We start from the raw sequence: 9,075 nt of genomic DNA on the forward strand, positions 1-9,075 counted from the left end.
TGATTTTGTTCCTAAAAAGACAACAAAACAACGAAATAACAGGGAACCAGTATGGTTCAACTCTCAGGCACGTAAGGCTGTGTGCAAACAACGAAAACTATACAATAAGTTTAAAAAAACACACTCTCCTGACTTGATGGCCGAATACAAAATTATGAGACGCGAAAATAAAAAGATGTTTCGCAAAATTGAGCAGGATTATTATAATCGAGTTTTGTACGAACCACTCCGGGCTGGCATAAGCAAACCTTTTTTCTCTTTTATGAGGCGCACTCAGGGTCGCAAGAACAGCCCCTCCGCCCTACTAGCTAATATGCAATCAGAGTCGGAGATGGTTAATAATTTTAACATGTTTTTTCAAAGTGTTTTCACAAAGGCAGATGAATTTTTTCCTGAATACGATTTACCGGATACCAGCACCAGTCCAATAATAGTCACTTGTGAGGGCGTGGAGAAAATGATCGTAGGTCTTGTAAAGGGCAAAGCCCCTGGGCCCGACGGCTTAAGAAAAGAGGACTTCATGGTTGACGTCAGCACAGTGTCAGCAATGCTCACACTGGTTTACCAATACTCTTTAAATACCGGAAGTTTACCTTCTGCATGGAAATTAGCCAATGTCACACCAGTTTATAAAAAAGGCGATAAGACTCTCGCCGGAAATTATCGCCCTGTCTCACTAACATCAATAGCGTGCAAGATGCTTGAACACATCATTTTGAGCTATATCAATAAGAGCCTAAATCTTTCCTCGCATCAGCACGGCTTTAGGCATGGACTGTCGTGTACCACTCAACTGGTCACTGTTGTCCATGATCTTATGGATGCAAATAATGAAAATCAGCAAATACACGCTGCAGTTCTTGACTTTTCGAAAGCCTTTGATAAGGTATCACATTCTCTGCTTATAGTTAAACTTTTAGGTGCTGGGGTCCATCAATCGATTGTTTATTGGATTCAAAATTTTTTAAGCAACCGATTTCAAAAAGTTATTATAAACGGTCATGCATCAGCACCCTTAAAAGTCCACTCTGGAGTGCCGCAGGGCTCCGTTTTGGGGCCCACACTCTTTTTAATATATATTGACAATGTCGAATCAGTTTTAAAACACTCCACCATCAGACTGTTTGCTGATGACGCTCTTCTGTACAGTCGAATTGATAATCACCATGATTGCATAAATTTTCAGTCTGACCTCACTGCCTTGGAAAATTGGGCCTCTGAGTCCAAAATGATTTTTAATGTAACAAAGTGTCAAATTGTAAATTTTAATTTCACGTCAGACTCTGGCGTCCCAGCTGAGTACAACCTTTATAATACCAATCTGGAAGTTGTGGATAGCTTTAAATATTTGGGCGTGATTATTACAAATACATTGAGCTGGGACCACCATATAACATCGATTTGTACCAAAGCATTGCAAACCTTGGGAATGATAAAACGGGTTCTTTTTAATGCTCCTAATAAAGTAAAGAAAATCGCATATTTGACTTTATGTAGACCCGCCTTGGAGTACGCTTGTGAGGTCTGGGACCCTTTTTTAGTCAAACACATATCTCAAATTGAATTTATACAAAGAAGAGCCGTGAGATTTATATGTAATTTGAAAGGAGTTGCTAGTGTAACGGAAGCTCGAGAGAATATCCAGTTGGAAGTTTTAGAGATCAGAAGAAAACGAGCAAGACTCAACCTTTTAATAAACATTTTATCTAATAGCACACACTCAGCGCTAATTGAAAGTTTTAATTTTTTAATGTCCCAACCACACCAGTATGACACCAGATCATCTCGGTCTAACGCTCCAAAGGCAATCGCCTGCAACACAAACACATATTTTAACAGCTTCATTCCACGAACTTCTCGGGATATTAGATTGGGAGATCATTAGAACAGGAAAGTTTTATTAATTGATGTTTTAAATTCACTTGTTCAAATAGATAAATTTTTATTCTTATACAATCTATGCAAACGGTCTCCACTTCCTCCTTTTGAGGTCTCGAGACTCTTTTTAATCAGAATCAGAAAAAGAATCAGAATAACTGAAAGGTAAAAGCTAGTTCCCATCAGAAAAGTCGTGCGCCCTAGGCATGCGGTATATACGGTAGAAATATCCCATCAGAAAAGTCTCGCTTGTGTTTATGCACGCGTATCTCGGGTACCTGACTATGTTACAGGAACTTAGGTTAAGGAAGCCAGCTAGGCTTTAGAAGGAAAAGTCTCTCAGACAGGCTTGCAGGATTATGTAGCTTTCTCAGCTTATTGTAACTGTTTTAGCTTATTGAGGCTCCTAAGTATATATATACAAGAGTGAATTGAATAGCATTTTTCTTCCTGCTTCAAGCTAATGAAGACGTAGTGAGTGCTTATAAAACACTCGCAACAACCCGCTTTATTTTCTCACTCCTTTCTTGCGTATAATTGTTTGAGAAAATAAATAACCCTGATCTGTTTAGAATAGTGCATCATCTTCATTTTGCTGCTAGCTCAACCTGAGGTGAGTAGTTGCTGAGTGGAGTCTTGTTGTAAATTGATGAAACAACCACAACAACCTGTGCATCACTAGCCTGTATATAAACCCGTTTGGCTTGTGTCCAGGCTAGTACATCCCAGAAAAAGAACACAAAGTTCAGCATCATTTTATTGAACTTTGTGTTCTCCTTTCGTGGTGGGCTGGTTTTTCTGTGTGTTCTTGTTTATTAGGCCTATTTACCACAAGAATTATTTTATTACGAAATATTTGCGTAAATATCTACTAGATATCTAATATATACTAATAGCGAATGAATCATTGGACCCTTGAAAGATGACACAAAGTATGTATATATATATATATATATAATATATATATAAAGGTTTATATATAAACAAACTTTGCTTGTTTGCGGTGCTCTAATTTTTTGTTTGATCAACCTTTTCAGTGCAGAGTTTTGCAAAGAGGTCAAGGCGTTCCATTGGAAAGATCCTATGCACGATGGTTGTTTTAAAGATAATGTTATGCAAACATGGCCAAGATATCAACATAAGGAAGAAATAGCCATACAAAGTTCAGGTGAGTGACATAGTGGTATCTTCATGTATAAGGGGATGGCGTACTGCACTCACGATAGATGTCAATTATAGCAATGCTAATTTTCTACATGTATCAGACTGGTCTGTTATTCTTGCCAAAATTATATATATTTTGTTAATATAGGAAATGAATTCCTACTTTTGTTTTTTCGGCATAATCTTGGCATCTGCTTCACTCAGTAAACTCATGCTTCGTTGTGTCATACAGAATATATATTTTTAACGGTGTTGCAGATGAGATAGTGTGGCTCATGAGTCGAACAAAAGGTTGAGTGAGCACCAGGGACCTATGATATCGTTATCAACAACTACATCTTCTTACTGGACAGTATCTACAAATGTTTTTTTGTTTGCATATATGCGAAATCAATTACTTTAAATAGAATATGCATGTTAGGCCAGCGTAACTGAAACAAGATCTGTGTTATATTTACATTGTCATAGATATGAAGAGGAAGGGCTTATTCACTACCTCACTCATGAAAAGCTTGAAATTGAAATATGAATAAATCTATAAACAAGTATCGGTATATCTCTCAACATATGTACACTAGAAAAACATAAAAAGTATTAGACATACCACGCTGATAGTCTCTGGTGCTTATCAGCCGTGATGGAAAGAGGAAAAAATCACCTCCCTTATCACACAAATGAGATGTTACAAAATATAAACAAACAATACCTGTTGACATAAGCAGAATTAAAACTTCATGACTATATAGAACAAGTTGATACATATGCCATTACGTAAACCATGCATCATGTATGTAAATAAAAAACCTAACCTAAAGGATCACACCTTCTACATTGCCATTCATGATCTAGAGCAACAGTGAAATGGTCAAAATCTGTACGTTTCATAATTATGCACCGGCGGTGAAACCACTCTTGCAACTGCCACACAATATCATCTCTCCGCAGGCGAGCCCAAATCGATGTTGTCATGAGGCCTTCGACATGTGCAGAATATCTAAAATGAACATCGGTTGGCTTGCTAACAGAATGATAGAAAAGCCGATGATAGAAATTTTAATGTAACACCAATCAAATTCAATTTGAGCATAGTACCTGTTGAAGAGAAAGTGTGTGAAGTGAGTCACGATTATGTGGGGCACCCCGGTGAGACCATTGTTGGTCTTGTAGTGTGAAAAGTTCTGCTTGAAACGTTTGTTGATGTGTTCGATGCCGTTGTTGGTGCGTACACTAAACAGGAATCTATCACGCCTATAACACTCCATCCGCTTCTGCAATAATACATAAATGAACTGATATAAACTTCAGATCAAAATAATTCATTGAGCTTGTCTGTATGGAGGCTATTCCTCAACATTGTCTTAGACCCAAAGGATCTCAACGGATTATGTTATATTGTATGTGGACAGAAAATTCGAAAATAAGAAGCGGTGCATGCTCAAAACCTTTTGAAACATTTCAATTATACTGTTAATTAAAATACAGAAACATTAATTATGTCAATTACTGATACAAAAAGCTGATGTGAACTTTCAATTTTTTTCTATAATTCTACCTTGGGCATATCCTCACTCATCCACTGGTTTAGGAAGTACTCTTGTATCTTGAGGGATTTGGAATTTGCCCACCAGTCAGATCCAGATTTATTGTGTACATAGGACATGAGGAGACAAACCTAGACTCTGCAATTTTCCTTGGTGATGCGAGTATGATCTGCCGTTCTTCTCCGATGTCATTTTCTCTTCTTTTCAACTGTCTATCCCAGGCCTGCTCACGATGGAATGCACACAGTAGAACTTTGCTTTCTAAAAAAGTTCAAGAGCATATATCGGAAGCTTGAAATGTATTCATTTAGGTCATTTTATTATTTACTTGATCATTTTTTGATATTGGTTTATGAAGTGTGATGCCACATTAGTGAGTCTCAGACCTACAATAGTATATGTCACAACTCTGACAGCCCGACGTACCATTTTTCTAAAAATCAGCGCAACTTGACATTCTTCTAAAAGTACATATACAGTACATGCATATCTTGACAATCTGCATACCTACATCTACACATACACCTATCACTAAGCTTTTTTCTTTTAGCTGAGTCATTATAGTTTAGAGATGCATTAAAAAAAGGTTGTTACCTGGAAAGAGGTGTTCAAGAGCAGACATCACTGCCTGAGCATAATCTATGATCCAGGACCTTGGCGATCATACTGGATTTCATTTTTTCCCGATACTCAAAGCTTCCTGAATAGCTCATCCAGTCTCATCCATTATTACCAATGTAGCAGCAACCTGTGTAAAATTGAAAAGCTTTCTTCATTGTTGAAGATGTACAGCTAGTATGCATGTAGTGATATATCAATTTTGACACAAGTACATTTCATCACAAAATAGAGTGGCCTCATCGAGATGCTGCAATAAAGGTGGAAATTTGGCTTTAGACAATGTGAACCGTCAGAAGAAACAAGACTTTAATACGATCAGTTACCCACATGATCAACCCACTTCAATATTTACTAGTTAGAAGACTGACTTATATGACTGTATTACCTAGTAGCCAGCATTGGTTTTCACCACAACGAAGAAGAGATATACAGCAAACTCTTACAGTTGTCTTATATGTCGCATCCAAACAACATAGCTCATCACCATAGCGCTTCAGTAGATGACGTTGGTCTGGTGTGGTGCACAAACAGAAAGCGCTGTGAGCCTCTTACATAGTCTCAAGTAAAGTTGACCTTCAATGTCTCTTTAACCAGCTTTCTACCAGAGTGGCGCAGTTATCTTGGTCACTGCTGCTACCCCTAAAAGGACGATGGTAACTGGTAAAAATCTACACACATCGTACATATATTAGGCCTAGTTATTATCAGCACAAATTAATTCGGTCATGAGCACATTCAGAAAGAAAATTATCGATCATGTGGTTTTTAGGCATTGTCAAAAAAACTCCATGCAAACATCCAATGATAATCTCAGCTGTGGAATGAATACTACTTAAATTCAATACTAACATCATGGAAGAGCTTGTGATTGGCGATGTCACGATCTGTAGGCCAATATATTCTATTAGATCTGTCAGGAAGAGCATCCTTGAACTTGGTTTAAGATATTCCAGTACATGTGGCCTCATCTCGGATAGAAAATTAACCCATTAATGAAAATGATGCACTATGAATTTTCAATAATCAATCGTTTTTTATTATTTTCTCAACCGAGTACTCGTGGTGTGGGGATGAGAAAGGAATATGTTCGCGGGTTGTAGCGAGTTAAAGCGAAAAAAAGACTTTTCTGATGGGAAAGAAAAACTACCGTATATACCGCAGGCCTAGAGCGCACGACTTTTCTGATGGGAACTAGCTTTTACCTAACTGAAAAGGTACAAATAAAAGTTCAGGCTGGAAACGCTTTCGCAGTTCTTAACTTTTGCATTAAGAAAGATAAACTGGGGGACGCTAACTACACTCGCAAAGCATTATAGTAGAGCTTTAGCCGCTCTACTATAATGCTTTGCGATTCTATTTACACTAGAAACGGTGCGGTGCGCCGGCTATCAGTCGAGGCGGATTTCACAAAACCTTTCATGTAGCCGTTTTTATAGATGGGACTTGGATAGTTTTATAGTGTATTTGGACTTGCTAGTTTCCAAACGATCAGGCTACACCCAGTGATGTAGTGCTAACCTTTTTTAAACTATAACTGTCAAGTTGAGATAAGTGGATGCAGAGCCGTATAGTTTCACAAACTATACTATATGTGAAACTATACGACACTGAGTGGATGTAGGCGACCAAATGTCGCAACGCGACTCTACCGCTACTTAGTGGCGGTTGGAGCAGCTGGGGCCTGGGGGCGCTGTAAGCCCCCAGTGGGGTCCGGGCGAAGCCCCCGCCGCCAAAGCCTACGAGGCTTTAAAATCATGTATAGGGTATGAGAAATCAGCACATCTGTAGTAATAAATAAGTTGAGAAAATTATAAAAAAACAATGCCTGTGACCTTTGTCCTTTAGCACAGATGCTGACTGCCATTGATTTGCTGTAATCTGATCTTAGCCTTTGTTTGTAGACAACCAATTAGGATCACAGTCTTGTCATGTTACATGAACATTTCATCACTGAATTGTACTGTATGCTGATTTTATATTGAATGGCCACTGAATGTCGACTATAATGTCATTAGTGTACTTGAATCAATGAAATAGAGCTATAATATACCTTGATAATTGGCTAAGTCTAAAATTGTTTAACCCTAACTATAGTTATACTTAGAAAACACACAAATTTTCTAACCATAACTTAGTTAGGGAGAGTTAGGGTAGGGTAGTGGCACCTGTATATAGTCTCCAATGGGTAGACCACAACATTGCCATTTGCCAACATTAACATTAATTAACAAACAAAAAACAACTTCCATATGCAGTAGCTCTAAAATTGATTGTTGTATTATGCTTCATTTAAAAGAAGACAAAATCCCCTGCAGTCTACATGATGGTGCAAATAATGTTATAATTTAAAACAAGATACCAAAAATATTGTTTGCGCAGCAGACAGCTGCATGAAATAAGGCTCTTTATCTTTCCCTTTTTGCTCATCAAACTTCTTATATATTTTTTGTGCTGGCCGACTATTCTGAAGATGGGGTTCTGCCTCTACTTCAGAATAGCCAGCTCGATGGCCAGCTTAGCTTGTCTTCTAAGGGCTAAAGACGGGGCAATTGTGTTTCCGGCTGGATTGTGGCATGGCCCGGTCTCCTCTAGGCTCGATCCAGCAGGGCTAGTCCGAGACCCTCTTGGCTCAGTGGGTCGGGGCCATCTTCCTAACCTCCCCACAGCGGGCTGGCTGTAAGGGTTCTCTTTAGCCCTAGGATTAGCTGTTTTCTTTTTTCACAATACTAATTCCGCCAGTTCGAAAAGTCTCTTATTCACCAGCTTTACTCTATAGTCTGTGAACTCAACCTAAAGGTAATGAGGCACTCGAATGCTGTTATGCAACATGTGAGCATCACACCACATAGTTGATGGCCAAACAATAAGGCAATATTTTCACATTTTTATTAGGACTTTCCTTATTAAAATTCTGGTGATATAGTTCTATAAGTCAGAGATATAAACAAATTCTGCATACCATTATGACAATGCAAAGGTCTATCAAGTTTTAGACACAAGTAAAAGCTTACTGATACACAGACATCAGGAGACACCTTTCACTTATACTATTGCTTCACTCTTAAGATTATTATTGAATAGGAGCATTTAAGGAATAGAGGAGTTGTTCTTTCTTGCTTTTCTTGTTTATCTTTATTCTTTTCACCAGGCCATAGCGAGATACCGAGGGTAACTCTATCAGAACTTCCTTTATAAAAAAAAGTATCTGCTTTCCTCAAAGATATCTAGCAATAATCTGAGAACGAGGAAGTCACATGCCACTTAACATTCAGTACATAGTCATTGTACTTAGTTACTAATCCATTGGATATGAGATAATCTCATGCGTGTAAACTGAGTAGCTTGCTTACAGCTATGCACGACATAACCTTATAAGTTTATAGAAAATAGTATCTGCTCTCCTCAAAGAAATCTAGCAATAATCTAGGGATGAGGAAGTCACATGCCACTTAATATTCAGTACATAGTCATTGTACTTGGTGACTTATCCATTGTATATGAGATAATCTCATGCATGTAAACTGAGCCATGCAGGACATAACTTTAAAAACTTTCTTTGGTTTTATAGAACAAAAATATCTTATTAACGCTGCTGCCATTTATTGAATAAAATACAATATATAATAAATGGACGGTTAAAAATAACATCTTTACTAATAAAGTAATAAAACTAATTTTTGCCAGTAATAATAGTTTTGGCTGTAAAGAAAATCAAAAGCAAACAAAGCTAAAGTCACAATGAAAGTGTAATAAAATAATAAAGATGCTACAACTGTTATAAAATGAAAATGTTCAGAAGCAAACGACTCCTAGTTAGGTATAACCAGAGCTGAAAAGTTCTGTATGGTCAGAGCTATCGGAACGCATGTTA

At 37.7% G+C, this 9,075-nt stretch overlaps 1 protein-coding gene and 2 long non-coding RNA genes across 4 annotated transcripts in view; 2 read left to right on the forward strand and 1 right to left on the reverse strand.

The window, feature by feature from the left end:
• The window catches only part of LOC137405907 (ATP-dependent RNA helicase DHX58-like), a 126,136-nt gene that overhangs the window by 77,738 nt on the left and 39,323 nt on the right, over positions 1-9,075 (forward strand). The window lies entirely within an intron of this gene.
• On the forward strand, positions 2,214-3,590 carry LOC137406547 (uncharacterized). Its single transcript, XR_010979897.1, has 3 exons — positions 2,214-2,352; positions 2,916-3,046; positions 3,301-3,590. It is a non-coding gene; the product is annotated as an uncharacterized lncRNA (long non-coding RNA).
• LOC137405567 (uncharacterized) lies at positions 3,915-4,678 on the reverse strand. The gene is made up of 3 exons (XR_010979783.1): positions 4,595-4,678; positions 4,135-4,310; positions 3,915-4,036 (listed from the first exon to the last, which is right to left on the reverse strand). It is a non-coding gene; the product is annotated as an uncharacterized lncRNA (long non-coding RNA).

This window comes from Watersipora subatra, chromosome 10 (assembly GCF_963576615.1).
Source record: "Watersipora subatra chromosome 10, tzWatSuba1.1, whole genome shotgun sequence".
Lineage (NCBI taxonomy): Eukaryota > Metazoa > Bryozoa > Gymnolaemata > Cheilostomatida > Watersiporidae > Watersipora > Watersipora subatra.